This window comes from Balearica regulorum, chromosome 3 (assembly GCF_011004875.1).
Source record: "Balearica regulorum gibbericeps isolate bBalReg1 chromosome 3, bBalReg1.pri, whole genome shotgun sequence".
NCBI lineage: Eukaryota > Metazoa > Chordata > Aves > Gruiformes > Gruidae > Balearica > Balearica regulorum.
In genome coordinates this window covers 69,412,560-69,430,619 of record NC_046186.1, presented here as the reverse complement: position 1 = coordinate 69,430,619, position 18,060 = coordinate 69,412,560, and the positions used below count along the sequence as shown (strand labels likewise).

The following is an 18,060-nucleotide window of genomic DNA, read 5'->3' as shown; positions in this document are numbered from 1 at the left end:
AGAGGGGATAATGCTGCTGGTCCATTGCAGTGCTTATAGGGCTGCATCATGGTTACTGCCTTCACGTCTAGGCGCTGCAGTGGTGGGAAGGCATACAATGACTTCAGTTCCTAGCAGTCTGAAAAATTCGGGTGTTTAGGACATTGCGTGTATTTTGGAGAGGGTTTGTAGGAGAGTAACGAATGATCAAATACTGAAGGCTGATTCAAGTGTAGTAAACGAAGATGCGATCATGGGGAGAGGGCTAACGTACTAGTTGGCATACCTGAAAGCTATAACCCTCATGCAGAAGGGGCTGTTACTTAGGATGCTGTGAGAGATTATACATGGTGAAAATTGGAAGTAGTAAGTTTAGTGGTAAGTTTAATCTGAATAAAAGGAAGAACATCTTCACAGTCAGATCTCATAAGTAGTAGAGCATTTCTTTGGGGAAAGGATGAGAGGCCTGTCCCCGGAGATGTTTAAATTTAGGCTACATAGGACGTCAGAATGTGTATTGCTGGGAGCCAGCCCTTCGCTGGTAGGATTAGGATTGGCTGCAATATTTGGCCATCAGGGATGTTGTTATGATGAAATGTTTCCTGGAATGGTCCACAAGGGTGTTTAGCACCATAAAACATTTGGGTTTTTGTTGGTATAATTCTTGGGATGAAAATATCTGTGACAAACTGTCAAATCTCTGAGCCAACATTTTTATTAGAGAACGTGTCCTGTAAGACCTCCACGTGCATAGTTATCTGTGTGGAGAGGGTGTTGCCCAAGGGCGATGCCAATAGATCATTCACTAAACCTCGTATTGTAAATGGCAGTGTGTACTGTGGGCTAAAAACAAGTGTAAAGGGTGGCTTTTATTGCTGCTTTTAAATTCGCCTTTAGTCATTGCTTTTGTCCTCTTGTACTTTATGAATATTGAATCCCGGTTGTGCAGGAGGGGAGATATTAATTGTCATTCATTGAATTCAGATAGAGATGATTCTTAATCAGTGGCTACTTCTTACTCATTTAAAACTGGCATAGAAACTAAGACATTCAGCCTCCTAGCTATGGAGAGTAACAAATAGGGCTGAGTCAACACAAAAAGTGTCTGGGTAATTTAAAATACTTATCTTCTACTAGTTTTATTTTCCCCATCACAAGATCATAATAAAAGTTTTTTCCAGTTTCTGAGCTGTGCTCGACCAGTAAGCCCATTTAAACATTTTGTTTCTTTGAAAACAATTTACTTTGGTTTGGAACAGTTTTTTATTTCCTCTGATCCACATGCTGACATTGTTTTTATTTCTTGTGGTATTTCGTGTTTCACTGGGACTGCTGCATTATAGGGAAGATGGTCTCCCAAATAAAACATGTTTGGTAAATACTTCAAGCAGCTATGTTGAGCGAACTGCTTTTGGATCTCAGGACAGGTGCTTGATGTTAACATTTTGTTCACTTATATTCTCTATATCCTCTTGAGATAGGACATTCTTATTGTGTGCAGTTATCTTCCTCAGCGACAGACCTTTTTATGGAGAACTTCTATGTTATGCTGACAGCTTTTTCTGTTCCTCTCTATGGATTTCTTTGTAGAATTGCTGTAGTTGAGGTTTACTTGTTAGTAGTAACTGAATTTGTATCATTTCTACTAACATGTTTACCATATTGCATGTAGCATTATGGTACAAAGAATTATTGATAATCTATTCATCATTGTTTTGAGTAATTTTTTTCCATTCATTATTGGCATTTCATTATAAGTATATAATTGTTATATGTATCATTGATATACACACACTTAAAATACTTCTAGGTATACATAAAATCTTGCAGAGGAAAGACAAGAATTATTAAATGCCATCCTCAAAAGTTCACAGGGGAAGCTTATGGGGGAGCGATATCGGTAAAGGTACAGCAAAAGTTCTCTCTACTGTATTTCTTCATGGTTCCTGCTACGCTTTCTGGACTGGTTTTGGAGTAGGAGCCATAATCTCCAAAGCTTTAAATGCTGAACCCTGAAAAGCTCCAAGTTCGTGGTTTAGCCATGTGAGCTCTTTGCTATCACATGGATAATAGACATTCCCTTTTGCATTCCCTGTGTAAAAAGTGAGTCAACTGGAAGCATGTTTATGCTTCGCCACAGCAGAGTTATCCTCTGAATTAAGGCTATATAATAGTTCCTTTAAGAGTAAATTTGTACAAAACCATCAGAATTTAATTTTTGTTAGTTTGGATATAGTTGGCAGCTCTAGCTTAATCCCTATTAAATTTAGTGTTTTATTTCATCTGAATGAATTGGAGTGTGGTTAATTTGTGTGCATCTTCATATACCACTAAAAACTTCCGTATGGAATTTAGATTAGATAAGGTTCCAGGAAATGAGAATGAACCTTAGATGTGAATGACTGTAAACGTGCTTAAAGAGTCACTCTGTAAGATTTAAATAATGTTTAGATTTAATTCTCCTGATTTTTTTTTCTTCTTTTATAGAACACAGCAAACGGTGTAACTTGAGTCCCAAAGTCCAGATGCATATCATTGTGGCGCTTTGCTGCCTTGTAGTAATTCATGGGCTATACTGCTTTATATAGCAAGGCAATAGGAGCTATGCAAAAAAAAGTCAACAAAACCAAATCTCCCACAGCCAGAAACCTCTGAAGTTTTTTAGTAGGTGAGGATTTTGTCCCCTAGCTGGTTTGGAATAGGAAATGATGCCTTCAACTCTAGGTCGCTGCTTTGAAGGCAGGTTGCTAATTCACTGGAGTTCTTACTGTGGTAAAGCCTTTTAGTCAGTCATCCTTCAGCAAGAGAATGTTGACACTCTCAGCCTGTCCACATGGTAAAACTATTCTTTCCCGTGCATCCTATTGTATTTTCAATTATAATAGTGGCTTTAGCTGAATGAAACAGTGGGTTGTTCCAGTGAGGTCAGTATATCCCCAGCATTAAGTATGCCAGTATTTCCAGTGATTTAAATGGTAGCAGACTTGTGCCTGGGATTATGTCCATGTTCACTACCCTCTCTGGTTTAAAGCTCATGTGACAGAAATCCAGTTCAGCAGTCCCATTCGGTTTTATACTTACGTTGCAAAAAGAAACGTGTTTCACCTCAAGTGTTTCATTGTTCTTGTTGTTCATCGGTTTGTTTTGTACTTTTGCAGGCGAGTAAGTGTTATAATTAGAGTAGACTCTTCTTTACTTTCTGTTTCCCAGAAATGTATTAATTAATATTAATATTAAAATATATTAATTATTATTAATCTCCCAATGCTGTTCATCTACTCCATCAAGCTTTCCTGATACATCCTTTGTTTTCTTGGTGGTGGATGTATTTATTGGTATTTGCTGTTAAAGCTGCATGCAGTTTTATGATTCTTTGAAACCATTGAGATAGTGGCTCTCTTTGTATTGGAATGGGATCTGGTACAAACGTCCTCATTATTTTTTCAAGTTTTTAACAGGTTTACATTATATTATATATTTGCCTTTTTCTGCAATGCAAAACCATAGAGGGGTCAAATTTCTGAATTATGAAACATGCTTTTAATGCTTCATAAATGGCAATAAAGGCAGGTTGTGAAGTGTATGTGGTGTGATCACGTCAATGAAGATGGGCTTTTTTGTTTTGTTTCGGGGATTTTGGTGGATTCATTAGCACTTCCTCAAGTGGAATTCTGCAAGTTGCATCTCAAACTAGTCTAAACTTGTCAAGTGACAAAATAATGCCTTCAAAAGTAACTTGCTGATCAAAGTATACTATATTGAGTGTTTTAATAATTCAGATTCATTAAATGCTGAAATCATTTTAGGAATAGAGTCAATAACAAGATGCAAAATTTTCAAAATGTTTTTTAAAAGTAAGCAGTGAAGTAGCCCAGCACCAGTAGTAATACCATGGTTAGCCAAGTGCGGGATACTTACCTGATAAGTACACATCAATTATTTTCTTCGTTTTCAGCCCTCTAAATTCTAGAGTTTGCGTGTGTCAGGGCATTGCCATGGGGGAAGGATGAAGACCTGCCCGGTGCATGAAGCTGGTCCTTCAAATAAGGCAACAAATGTTTTAAAGGAAAAGTGGAAGAGAAAAGGTTTTTTCTGTTGTTTAATAGATGGAGAGAAACCCCTGGGAAGAAGTCACTGTAGCCAGTCATCCCTGCTTGTTAAGTTACTTAATGCCTGTGACATTGGAGCATGTTGTGCTCTGTCTTTGCAGACCAGTAACCTCAACTACATGGGACCTGCAATAAGCAAAGCTGTGAAACACTAATATAACTTAGGTACTGATTGCACTTTTCATCCCTGTTGATCGGGACAATTAATGTATTCTAAATACCTATTTCTCCTTTCCTGGCCATGTTCTCCTTTTGGCACTTAAGTATTTGATGCAATAGAAGCTTACATTTATACTAGCAATGAAGCAGTCTGTGATGTTTTCTCAACAGGTCATGTTCCATTTTCTTGTCTTGGGAGTTTTACAAACTGGCTAAATGTAGATAAACTAGGAAGGTGTTGGCAATCTGAAACCCTTATCTGATCTTTCTCTGATGTAAAGAAATTTCTGTAGCTAAAATAATTGAATCAAAATTCTCCTTTTCATCAAGGTTAAAGAAAATGAAATTTTTTCCCTACTGTCTCCACTCACACTTTATATGTCTATGTGCTCTGTGTGTGTAAGCTTCCCCTCTCTGGCTCCCCTCTCATACAAGTCATTGACTTCTAGAGTACAACTTCTGCAGAGTAGTTCATGGACTTCAGGATTTTTGTTTAAAAAAAAAAAATATGTTAATCCTTTTGGTTTTTAATTCCCATTGCCAGCTAGATTTTAAGAAGTCTTCTGTCCTGTGATAATCCTATCAGTTTTGAGTGGTTTCCAAAAAATCCTTGGGGGCTTTTTCTGAGTCTCGTCTTTCATGCCCTCTTGCTGTCGCCCCTGTCTTACGGCCTCAGGTTTGCTGAGGACTCTTCACGAAGAAGGCATTGTCCATTGACATTTATTCCTCACCACTAAATGAATAGTTGGAAAAATGTGAGCAATGCTCCTGGCTACCTCAAAGCTGTCATTTTTCCTGACCCTCTGCAAAGAAAGCTGTCATCTTGGCGTTCTTGGCAGAGGTCACAGCTTGCTACATCCCACCTGTGAAAAAGCCATCCCCAAAGCCGGGCAGGCAGCTGAGGATATTGGCCATTGATATTTCATTCCTTTAAAAAAAAAAAAAAAAAAAAAAAGTCCATTGGCGGGCCAGCTGGTTCATTAGGCAATTTGTCAGACCATTAGATAACTCAGAATGTGTTGACACTATTGTGTGACAAACAGAGAAACGGGGAATGGGGGGAGCTGGGGCTTGGATCTAATTTCAGGACAAGGTGGATTTCATTACCAAGTCTGATACGTCTTTTGCAGATGCTGTGTCTTGCTTTGTGGGGAAGGGATCATATAAAGTAGTTTTTCTCTGCTGTTGCAGCCTGATGTAGAGCCTGTTAAAATGAACAGAAGTCTTTCCATCAGTCTCTTAGTGAGTGATACCTGCAATCTTTCTGTAATGCAGAGATGACTTCATAAATGCTGCTTATTTTTCTATTGCTATTGCATAGACATTATTGGACGATCAGAGCTAAAAGTGCCGAACAGTCGTAGCAGCAGTCCTGTGCCAGTACCGTGGTGCTTCTGTCACAGATCAGCCTGGGGGATGCGCAGGAGGAGTGACCAGTGGTCGTGTCGGGCTGCCAGGCTTCCCCCAGCCCTCAGCCCCCTCCTCGCTCTCCTCCCGGCCACTCTCCTGGCGTGCCGGATGCGCTGCCAGCAGCAAATTTGTTAGTCAGGGGTTGGAATGTGTGGGATGACCGGGGAATGGTAAAGTAAAAAGGGAATTTAGGAATTGAACGGGGCTGGGACCTCTCAGATTTATGTTAATTTGTGCGCTACTACGATACACATACCAAGTGTAAATGCACCCTGTGTTTAAAAGGGATTAAATGGTTAAGTTCAAAATTCCTTGTGTGCTGAGCATGGTCTAGATGGTTTATAACTGTAAGAGTGCAAAAGGTTTACTTACAAAATTGATTTATATGTTCATTTATGTTCCTGAATATTGAGAACAGGCAAGGAATTAGCAGTGTTGCATGAGCTGCACTAGCACATTTTTCACCTTATATGGAGAATTGCCTGCCACTTATCAAGCAGGGGCAGATTTGCTGTTATTGTCACATTCCTTAGAGTTGGAAGAAATCACGTTTCTCTGACTAAAGGGTCAACTCATAAGCTTATGGTTTTGTAGTTTGAATACTTTTTTTTTCATCCAGGACTTGTTGGGATGGGCAGCTCTTCTTCGGGGAAAATAGCGGCGTGCCAACTTTCACTGCCATGTTGCAGAGTTCATTCCTCAGCTCGGGTGGAGAAACTTAGATGCTTGCAAGGGAAAATATGTTTCTGTCTGGAGTCATCTGGAGTTCCTCCTGGCTGGCTCTTCTGCTCTTGAAGAACACAACAGGAAGGAAGGTCTTGGGGAACGAAGGGAAAGACCTGCAAATCGTGTACCTGTGGTATTTAAGTGGGGGAGACCTCACTGCTTTGTGTTGTCTTTATTCCTGCTAGGCTGGCTGGTGTTTGAAGCAACCTTTTCATGGACTTGTTTAGACAGTGACTGACAGCTGTTGGCTGTGAAGTCGTCGACCTGCTGTGGAAATAACGATGTCACGGATTCATTACCTGTGTGAGGTTAAGTGGAAAATATGGAAGTGGAAATGAATCGCTTGTTTAGTCGGTGATACCTCAGATTGGAGAAGCTGGACAAAAGACTGAAAAAATACTCAAAAGATTGAGAAGGTGACAATTATAAAATTTCCTTTAGTGATAGTGTAAAATTACAGCACCCAAGTGCTAATGAAATCTACATTCACTGAAATACTTGAATTTGAAGGTGGGAAATCACTATCAGGTCTGACTTAGTTAAGTCTTTCAAATTGAAAAAAAATAATAATGCTTTCTGTCTGAAATATTTCTGGGATTGTGGCATTCAGTAGGGCAGTAAGTCTCGCCTACTGCTGCTGCTTGTTTGTTTGGTACGTAGACCATTACAAATTTTTTAGAGTGGGTGCTCCACCACTCTTGTCACTTGAGTTTGCATGCTGATTGTAGAGATTTCTATGGTACCTCTTGGGAAATAAAACAGTTTAAAATGGTAGTGATTAGGTGCAATGATTAGAAAACCTGGCCTGAAATTGCTGTTGCTGATTTCACTTTCATGCAGATCCAGAAGAGTTAACTGGAAAATGATACTCAGGTTTTTCTTGCTCCATGAAGACGATGTTGGCTGTATTTTTTTGAATAATAAGATGTAAGGAAGAATTCATGAGCCTAGGAACATTTGAAGCCAACAGAAACAAAAGGGTAGTTTATATGGCTAAATACTATGAAAAACCAACATTTGAAACATTTAGCCAAGTGGTTGTATTGAAGTATCCACGCAATTTTGAGGGGGTAGGGCAAAAGATATGGATTTTTATTTTCTGTTTGGTTGTTTGTGGTTTTCCCATTCTTCCCCTTTTATGACTCACCAGAAAAGAACCAGATTTCTTATCGTGTATGGATATAAAAGATCTTAAACTACATATATGTATTTTTAGGACTCCACCCTTGGGCTTTGGATTTTGTGAACAGCTATTTCAGTAAATTTACATCTATATGAGGAAACTGGCAAATTGAATACTGTGCAAATCCATGTTTTAAAAAAAGCAATTGCTATTATAGAAGGTAAATGATATCATAAGAAAGCCAAGTAAAAAAGATTGCATTTTTGTTTGCTACTAAGGGAATGATCAATGCTTCCTGCTGGCTTTTGCACCCTGCAATTGGAGATTCTGGCATGCAAATGGCTTAAATAATGCTAGGTTTTGTGACTGGTTGGCGCTGTATAATACCGGGACTGGGGTGACTTAAATATACAGAGCGTGGGCCAATCCCGAAGTCCTTTCTCAAGCAGAACACCCACTGAAATCACATTTAAGTGTCGTCAGTGGAAACTTTGCCAAAGAAATCACTATGGATTTGACCCCAAAGTTATTACTACTAAATTTCATATGTAAGCCTTTCATTATTGTGTTTTTTAAGAATGGAGTACCCGAATGAATCCTGGAATTCATTATAACTTTCAGATTTTTACCAGGTAATTGGCCTCTTAAACTACATTTCCATTGGAAAAAAATTTTCTTCCTCTTTTTTTTTTTTTTTTCTTGTTGCTCAAAAAGACATAGAAAAGATATTCTGTGGCTCAGATTTGTTTTACCTCAGGCAAGCAACCTACTGAGGTGCCTAAATTAGGAGCTTGGTCTTCCAGCCTCTCTATGTGCACGGTGGAGAGGGTCATAGCCAGAGGGGATTTTGCTCAATGTCTTCTTCTGACTCCCCCACCCATTAGCTTCAGGGGTGGCGTAGGTTGCACTGATTTAGGAACCCAGAGGGATGTGATTGGTAGACAAAGGACCTGCTGTGATTCGTGGTGTAAGCCCTACGTAACTTATTTCAAAATTCCTTTTTAGAAGTTAGTGGGTTGCTTTTTTTCCCGTTCTTTTCTCCATGGATGATGGAGATTGGCGATAGAACTGTATAGAAAATCCTGTGTTGCAATAGGACCCTTGCAAGATCTCCAGTCTCTCTTGCTCTCTTGTACGCTTTATGTCTGTGGCTTTGGTCCTTTCCCACAGGCTGCAGGTTTCATGTTGGATCTCGTGAAGTGTTTTGTGTGTCGTGATGTGGATGGATGGATGGATTATGTGATCCACAGACCCTTCAGACCAGATGTCTGCAGTGCTTGGCCGCTTGTGGCGGGACTGGCTCAACCAGGTGATCCCTTCCTGTCCTCAGATCCCAAAAGAGGGATTTTCATCAGAGAAATCTGGATGTTTCATACTTTGTAATGCTAAACCTGCAGTAATCTTGCCTTCACCTGCTTAAAATATTGAAGCAACAACAACAAAAATGGTGGGCCATTAGTGGTTTAAAGCTGTTTAAATATGTCTTTACGCTTTCAACTGCATTATACAATATATATATAAAATATTGTAGGTGGAGGCCTTTAAGCATGCCTCCTGTGTTCTGTTCGTAACATTGTATTTTCACCTGTGTTTAGTTCTTGCAAGCCTTCAGCCATTCATATGAAAATTTCTACAGTGTTTTTTCTGCTTCAGGCTGAAACCTCTAGGAAAGGTTTTCAACAGAAGAACAACTGTTTTTTAAAAGAATGCATTACAGAAAATTAGAGAAGTTTGTCAACTTTGTTTAGCCAGCCATTCCTTCAAAGAGCTGTTATACCATCAGGGAGTAGAGGGGGGAGTCGGGGTGCTTTTTGCAGCCCCATGGAAATTAACCCAGATTCATCAGCTCTGGTAGGTTGGTAAAAACTGTTATCTGCACGTGCTCATGAGAGCCGGCTAGAGGCTTACTGATACAATCTTCAAATACTCCCACTTTCTAAAACATGCTTCAACCCCACCAGCCTCTCTGTGTGCCTGGGGTGATGAATCTGATGGGTGGTACAGAGCACCCAGCTGGGTGGCACCGTGGTTCCTGCTGCCTCTGCTTTGTCGGAGAACAAAGTATCTGGGCATTGAACAGTCTTGCAAATTCGGTAAAGCTTTCTGCCAAGGCATGATTGAGAAAATAATTGGAAAGCAATTGAAATCATTACTGTTATACTTGTCATCATTCATGCAGTTAATTTCTGATGAAGCTGGGAGTAGAATTTATACTCTGGTCTATGTACAATTCTCAGCTGTGCCTAGGATGAGAGGTGTGATGCCTTAAGTTTGGGAACAAGGTTTGAAAAATAACTTCCTGTTTTCTATCTTTTTCTCCCAGATTTCAGGGATGCTCTAGCACTGCCAGTTTTTAGGGTTTTACCAATAATTGTTTGTTATTTTAAAGCCACAACTCTAGGAGTCATGACTTCCATAGAGGGGATGGATCTATCTATTTTATTTAAAAATAGCTAAGCCTGAAAATAGTACTGGGATGTTTTCTGAAGGTTGAAATAAACCAACAAAAGCAAGAATCTAATGCATGTTATCTTTAAGCTATCAAAGAAATCAGGATAACACAGGCTGATAACTTGAGGCTGATGGCAAGACTAAGGTCAGATCTGAGTCATTCTGCAGGGTGGTAATGAAGTTGCTGCTGATAATGTCAGCATCACCCCAGTCAGAGTCTAAAGGCTTCATGGAGTTTGGGTTCCCTCCTCCCGCATTCCTCTTGTTCTTTCACGTTTATAATTGCATTGATAACTCTTGCTTCTCCCTATCTTAAGCCCTTTTAAAATATTCAGCTTGCTCAGAAGGCACAAAATATTCCTCCTAGCGAGAAGTGCTTTGGATCTTTACTTTCTCAGTCATGATCCCTGAAAGGTACCAGGAGCTTTTCTGAAAGGGAGAATTTATATTTGGGCAGTTGAGGTGAAAAGGGAGAGGGCAGCACTTGCCAGCCTCCTAGTGTTGGCTAAGTTAGCAGGCTAAGAAATAGTTCAGGATTGCAACAAAGACATAATTGCCTACTAAGTATAAATGCCTAGGTTGTTTTTACAATCTGTCTACTAATCTGCTACACTAAACGTGACAAAGAATGCTGTTTTGTCGCCCTTCAGATTCGCATCCACATTTCACACCCAAAGGTGAATGTTGCCATGGATGTCCTAGCAACCTGCAGCAATCGTGATACACCGTTTAGCATTTTCAGCCTATTCAGGCTATTAGGATGTTCTGTAAGGTTTGTTCCTTAGCGCTAAGACTGCCCGTCTCAAAGCACGCTCCCACCAACAAAAATGCCATTAATTAAAACTTGTGTGAGTGGAAATGTTATCATTTGTGTCACCTTTATGCTCTTAATTTGGAAAAAACAAAGTGGTGTAGAGCGAAGTAAAACAATTAAGCAGTTCAAGGCCCTGTGTTATAAAATGTTAGATAAGACTTAGTCAGTGTGGCGAATTATAGGTTTTGTCTGCCTGGCAGCTGGAGTTAATGGCGGGTGACTTCCCAAGGAGTTTGGGTGTTGAGGCAAGGAGGAGCAACCCCAGTATTTCCCTTAAATGTTTATCTTGATTTACTGAATTTTTCACAAACATATTTAAGCAAAAAAAAAAAAAAAAAAAAAAAAAGAATTTTGGCCTGTCTTTCAGTTTAATATTTTGAAGTCAGTTTTTCCCACCACTTCTGTTGCTTTTAATCAATTAGGAATGTCCTGATGAAAACACAATATTAAAATACCAGGCTATTTTCTAGAGTATGACATAACATACTAAAAAATTATAGAAGATGAATATGCCAGAAAAGGAAAAATAAAGTACTTAGAGAATGCTTGAGAATATACTGCATTATCTTATATTTTTCTACAGCATGCTATGTGTAAAATGTAGTTATCTAAGTCTGTGAAACTTGGTATCTACCATCAAATGCAAGCAATTACCTGTTTATAGCATTGCTAGATTTATGGAAATCTGAGGCTCACCTTTCTGCCTGCAACTTATTTTGACTTGCTTTGTTAACTTCATGGAAAATTTCATCAGAACTAATCTCTAACTCTTTTACTTTCTTCTGTAAAAGGTTTTAATTTCTTTTGAAATTTTGCTTAGAAATGAAGAGTTGTTTTTTGGGTTTTTTTTAGTGTTTTGTCCTGAACAGTAGTACCATTTGTGGGTCTTTCCTGGGGTATTCAGCCTGAGCTCTGACAGAGAATAATGCCGCTGTTGCTTTAAGCTCACAGCGCTGCTTTATATAGATACGGCCTGGTTTATAGTGTTGCTTTAAATACACAATAAGAGAGTTCATCTCCATTTCAGAAGAGGTTTATGACTGATCTCTGCCTGGCTAGGAATGTTTATGTTCTTAAGTTGCTTCACTGCAAAAATGTTTTGAAATTGAGAATCCCAAACTGGTGATGGGGCCATGCTTGTGCTCTCTGCAGATCTAATCCCTTCACCACTAGAAAGCTGTGGTTCTGTGATGGACCTCACATAGACCAGGCTCAGTTCTGGTATTTCTGTGTCCATTCCCCATCAGTCAGCCTCTCTTCAAGTCTGCATTGTTGAACTGATCTACGAGTGTTCGCAAGACCATCAGAAACCTCAGTAAGATGTAGTTATCAGTCACAGTCCTTTACAATAGCATAAGCTTATTTTCTTTTCTCCATAACTTGTTCATGCTGAAATAACCTTGAAATAAAGGATTTTAGGAAAAAACCTTTCCATCAGCAGGCATAACAGCAACAGAGGAGGCAATTCACGGAGGATTGGTTCTGGACACTCTTAAAATGGCATGTTGGTGTAGGATCGGCTTTCTCACTCGACTTCTGCTGACGCCATTTATTGATTATGTATTAAGTTGACAGAGGCCAATGGAAAAATCCTTTCTAACCACGTACCAGGAGTTCTGTGGGGTTGTGGTGTCTCCTGCGTGGTGGCTTGTGCTTTGAAAGTGAATAAATAATGCCAAGTATGGGAAGAAGCATACATAGGAGAAGAGATGATAGAAAGCATGTAATTTAGGATGTGGAAGAGAAAGCCCTGCTCCTCCCTCCCTATCCCGCCTAGCCTGGCTGTCTGGTCTGCTCCATGTCTGTCTTTCTAATGTTATTTTCTGGTGACCAGGAGAAGGATTGAGCTGCTCCTGTACACAGAGCTGAGTCACCAACTCTATCTACAACCTTGCAAGAGACTTTGCTAGACAAAGGGAGGCGGAGCAGGAGGGTTATTTGCTCGATGTCGCCTGGGAATCAGCCGTTCTGTCCCTAGACCTGTGGGAAGGAGATAGTGTCCCCCTTGGTCACAGGGCATTAGGCAAGGAGAAGGTGATGCTCTGGGGATGCTTTCTATTCATGTGTAGAGACCAGGAGGGGATTTTCACGAAAGAGAAAAGTTAGTCAGTCCTTCTTGCTGTTCAGAGCATCAACAGGCAGAATTGCGACCGTAAGGCGAGGTGAAGAATGAGCTTTACCAGACTAAAAGCAGTATAAGTTGTGGCGCACAGATGTGGTCAAGGAAGGGTTACCCATTTTTTCAGGGGTAAAAGACTCATGATCATGCTGTAGGCCAGCCTGTGGTGGGAAAAATTTTGATGAGAGCTTAAAAATAGGTGAGGAGACCTTTCGATAAAGTTTTCTATTTGATTGTCCTCCTAGGTGAGACGCTGAAACCACTTGCTGGATGGGAGTATACCTGGTTTCAGCTTTGGTATGTAGGTAACGCTGTGTACATTCCCATCAAGTATCAGTGTCATCCTTCATTGCTTGCCTGAGCCAACTAATTCGTGACTGCAGTTCTTTGGCAGAACTTTGCAAAGGCGTATTGAACCTCTAACCTGGGTTTGTTTATTTTTGTAAAACCACAATAATTAAAAAAAAAAAAAATTAAATAGATGGATATGAAATCCAAGACAAGAAAATGTGAGACTTCCTAAAGAATAAAGTAAAATAAAAAATACCTCAGAAGTTTAATACTGAAAGGTATTTTGTTATTGTTGTGTTGTAGGTTTTTGTTTTGGTTTTTTTTTGAAGTTGAATAGAGGAAGGCAGTTTAATGCAGAACCAATTAATGCATATTTCTCTGGGGTGGAGTTATCCCTGTTCAGTCGCACCTTCTCCAGAGTAACTCAAGTGGATTAATCAATGATCATCTTTCTAATTAAACTGCTGAGTAGAGAGTTAGAGGCTTTAGATGATGATCATTAGTTTTGTGTAGAATCAGTGAATTAAGGGTAAATAATGTTAACAAGATGTTCCTTTTTCTCATAGGATCAGTCAAAGGTTAGGAAAAAGGTCAACACTTTTGTTCACATGCTGCATCTGAGAAGTAAAAAAATACTTTCAAGCGCTTTCAGAAATGTATTCTGAAAATAGCAAGAAAGGCAGGGAAAGAAATGCCTTGGATCATCCCAGAGATACATACCTGCTTGGCTCATTTCCGCATCTGGCAGACCAGTGAGGATAGATCCTGAAACGCTGCTTGGGAACGTGAAGTTTCCCGAAGCAAATGCCGAGGCACAGGGAAGTGAAGTCCAGCTTTTCCTGTGCAGACGGCTTCTGCCTCCTGGGCAGAGCTGCAGGCTGCGGCAGAGCCTTGCCTTTGCGGGCAGGCCAAACGGGTGCCCTCGGTAAATGGAGATCTGAGGGTTTACTGCCCCTGAGCAGCGCTGGTGCAGCCTGGCCTCCCGGGAGCTGTGCTGCTGCCCCTACTGAATGTATGCTGAATGTGTGCATCCAGTACATTGGCACGTTTAGAGTGGTTCGATGGGGCTGAAGGTGTTTTGGGATATTTTTTTTTTCTTCTCTTCTGTAAGCAGGAGCAACTTTCCATGGTATTACTTCTGATCTGCAGACTACTCCCAAGTCCCTCCAGGGGAAGGGGGGAAAGGAATCCAAGAAAAGCACATGCAGCAAACTGATGGACTGTTGCAGAAAGCTGTTCAGTGGTTGCTAGTTTAACATAGGTGGCACAGAAGAAGTTAAAATCTCTCTCCCCTCTGATGACTGAGAGGCCAAGGCCTGGATGTATATATTGTACTTCACTATCCTGGACAGCCATCGGCAGTACACCTTATAGGAGGTCACTGTGCTGTCGCTAGCTTGGCCGCAAGCAGCTAACCCCCCAGGGGAGCCCTATGAACAGTTGTCACCTCTCTGCTTCCTTCTTGCCAGACCTGTTGAGATTTGGTAGCATCTCATACCTCCCTTTGACACAGGGGATGTACTAGAGCTGGGATGAATGGAGGTGTTTTAAAGTTGTGTTCCTGAATTGCTCAGCACCAGGTCATCATGTGCTGGCTTTAACCAGAGGCTATGGTTTGTACTGAAGATGTCTGGCAACCCAACAAGAAAACCCAAACAGTCGGTGTTTGCTCTCTGCTCGTGCAGGTGGCACCTACCCTGAGTTTGTACAGCCCTTCCCAGAGAGCAACTGAGGAACTACATCTGTGACTTGAATGTATATAATGAGTATATAATTGAGTATATAATGTAATTCACTCTTCCTTTACAATAGAGCTGGGAGGGTCCATGGTAGCTTTGTACTAACGTCTTCACTGCCCTACCAGCTAGCAATTTGCCGGTGTTTATTTTTGTGTACCCCCTTATTCAGCAGGAAAATGAAAGTGTGAATACAAGATTAATGACTAAATCAAGTCTGGGTACCCTAGCACTTACTGTCTAATCTGTTCTGTTAAGACATTCACAGCTATGCCTACCTCTCTGTCCTTAAGTAAATGGCAGACCCTATCGTGTTGTATTTGCCATGTTTAGGGTGCAGGATTTTGGCTTCATTAGTATACAGGAGGCTACAATTGCATTCTGAGACGTGAGGTTTATATGACTGTTACTTTAGTATAGAGAAACTTTGTCTCTTAATGACTTCTTGCTATTTTTTAAACTTCTCCCTTTGCTTGACACACAAAAGATTTTTTTGTTGTTGTAGTTGTTCAGGTGGATTTCTTTAGAAATGCTTTGCCCTTGGTAGAAGTTTCAGAATCCTTGGCATTAAAAGGCTTCTTTTAGGAAAGGGGAAGTAGGAGTGTTGTAAGATCACTGGGTGGAAGATGCCTGTTTCCCCCTAGACTGCTATAAAAAGATAATTGAATGAGTAAAGCTCTGTATGTATGCAAGAACACACTACCCTTTATTTGGAGGTCTACAGGTTAATAATAAGGGTATCGCAGAGCTGACAGAGTGTTGCTGGGAAGTTTGTATTGACCATGGCAAACTTCCTTCAGCAGTTGATGGCCTGTTTGTGGGCAAACATCATGACCTCCCTGAGAGGCAGCTTGCCGGGACTGCTGGAAGCGCTTCAGAAACACTGAAACACGGAAACACTGGCCCTCTTCCCTGGCTAGTACGTTTTCTTCAAACAGAGCAGGATATCATCCTTAATAAGTCTCCAAGTAAGACCTGACTGGTAGGGAGGTCTTGTGTTACTTTACCATAAATTGGTTCTTTCCTATCAAAAGTAGTGCACCGTCTGCCTGCTATAAACTTTGTGCTCTCATTTCTGCCCGTTCTTGCCCAGATTGAAATGTTTTAGCTGTACATTTACAAATCTGGGATGACTGAGTGTTAGTACCATGAGGTCACCGTGGCTGAAATTAGCTAACAGCCAGCTGCATTTCCCCTGTAGTTATGGGCCAGTAAAAATCCAGGGGAGACAGATTTGCCCGTGAGGGCAGAGTTTAACTCTACATTGTTGAAATTACATGTATATACTGACACGGATCTTGTGTCTAGTGTTGTACTGGCTCTCACTCTGTGTCTATCAAAGCATCAGTAGAGCAGCCCTGTCTGTGAAGAGCTGGAAACGTGGTTCCAGCAGGAAAGGGAAAATGCCCAAGCAGCTCTCTGCAGTGAGCTGGAGCATGGGAAGAAAAAGGGCACTTCTCAATTCAGGGATTTTGCAGTCAGGCGAGTGAGAGCAAGCTACTGTCCAAGTCTTTTGAGTCTTAGTTGCTGGTGTTTGGGAACTGGGTACCATGGTGAAGGAAGCGCTGTGTGTCTTTGAGGAGCGGATTCATGCTGTGCCGTTGTGCAGGAAAAGTAAGTATGGCAAAAAATACGTCAGGCACAGTGGCAATGCTGGGAACTTTGTGACAGAAGGGATCTGCGACAGAAAGGATCCGTGACACGTGGGTCACGGTGGTGTTATCTGAATGCCATCATCGTGGCGCTCGCAGCCCTGCCCTGCAGCACTTGGCTCCGTGTCTCTCAGAGCGACCGTGAGGAGGCTTTTGGTGTTCTGTGCTCTGAACGTTCTGTGTAGGTAGATACAGACCCTTCCCCACCAGCAATGCATTTGTATTTGGGAATTTGCAAGTGGTTTTATGGTAATAACTAAGAAAAATATTGCTTACACCTTGTTACTCACATTTCCTCTTGGGTGTAACTTGCAGCCTGATACTGCTTTTTACTTTGCTGGCCCATTGTTAATTTGTCCCTTTTCTGTGGTGGTTTTGCAGCTTGTATTATTTGCTATTTTGTCTGCATTTTATTTGAATGGGACAGCCATTGTTTTTGGTGAAGTCAGTTTCAGACTTTGCTCTAATTCCACTGAGTAATCTTATAAAAAGAAAACTTCTAGTACTATGTTGCCCTATTTGTATGCTTGACAATTTTAGATGGAGGAGTAACCCCTAGTTTCTATTTTACGTGTTTACGTGTAACATTTTAATTGAGAACCTGTTTTGTTGTGTACTGACTCCATCACCAGGCTTTTCAGTAAGATCTGCCATTTGAAGCACGAGTATGATAAAATTCTTGTGTTAGTTTTAATTCTGCTGTGGTATGTCAGTTTAACTGTTGTAGAAATAAGGATATTTTTATGACAAGGTGCTGTGTGCCGTGAAGAAGCTGTTAAAAATCAGCCATGCCAATTTAAACATCACAGAAAATATTGCAATACAGTCTGACACTTGGCAGTGTGAAAACGACAGACATTGTAGAGCACAAAGTTCTCCTTGCCAGCTTTTGGGAGCTCAGTTAGACACCATCTTCAGTGTATTTGCATTGAACAAGAAGAGCGGCTATGTCTTCTGTCTTACCGTTTTCAGGTGGTGTGGGCAAAAGAGAAGCTGGTTACTCTGGTTGATCTGCTCAAAAGCAGTGGCCAGCTTTTCAGAACCTGGCTCGGCTGGTGCAAGGAAAATTTCACGGGAGATCTTTGTAGCTGACGCGCGGCTGTTTTGCAGAGGTGGTGGCTGGGATTTGATAGCCTGTCCAGGACTGGGATGCGAGAACCTTTAAATAAGAACATATAGGAACAGACCTGCAGGTGCTCTTGCGTGGATCGCGGTCCTGTTGTGGTGCAGGCACCGTTTGCGGTCAGTGCCACCACCGTAGAAGAGAGACCGTGACGGTGCTGGCCCGTTTCAGGCCGCCTTTCCTGTTTGTGTGTTTCCCAGATGGAAACCTGGACAGCTTAACAAAACCTCCTCTTTGAAGCACGTGTTTGTAATGCGTTGCATTACCGGTTTCTAACTTCCCTTTGTATGTAGAGAGAAGTTTTTAGCCGCTGCGCATGAGCGGTCTGTGCAGAACGCATAAGTGAGGTATGAATTGAGTGGAGATGT

The 18,060-nt window shown here is 41.0% G+C and overlaps 1 protein-coding gene across 2 annotated transcripts in view; it reads left to right on the top strand.

Annotated features, from left to right (window-relative positions):
* The window catches only part of SCAF8 (SR-related CTD associated factor 8), a 168,056-nt gene that overhangs the window by 149,726 nt on the left and 270 nt on the right, over positions 1 to 18,060 (top strand). The gene's annotated exons all lie outside the window — the stretch shown is intronic.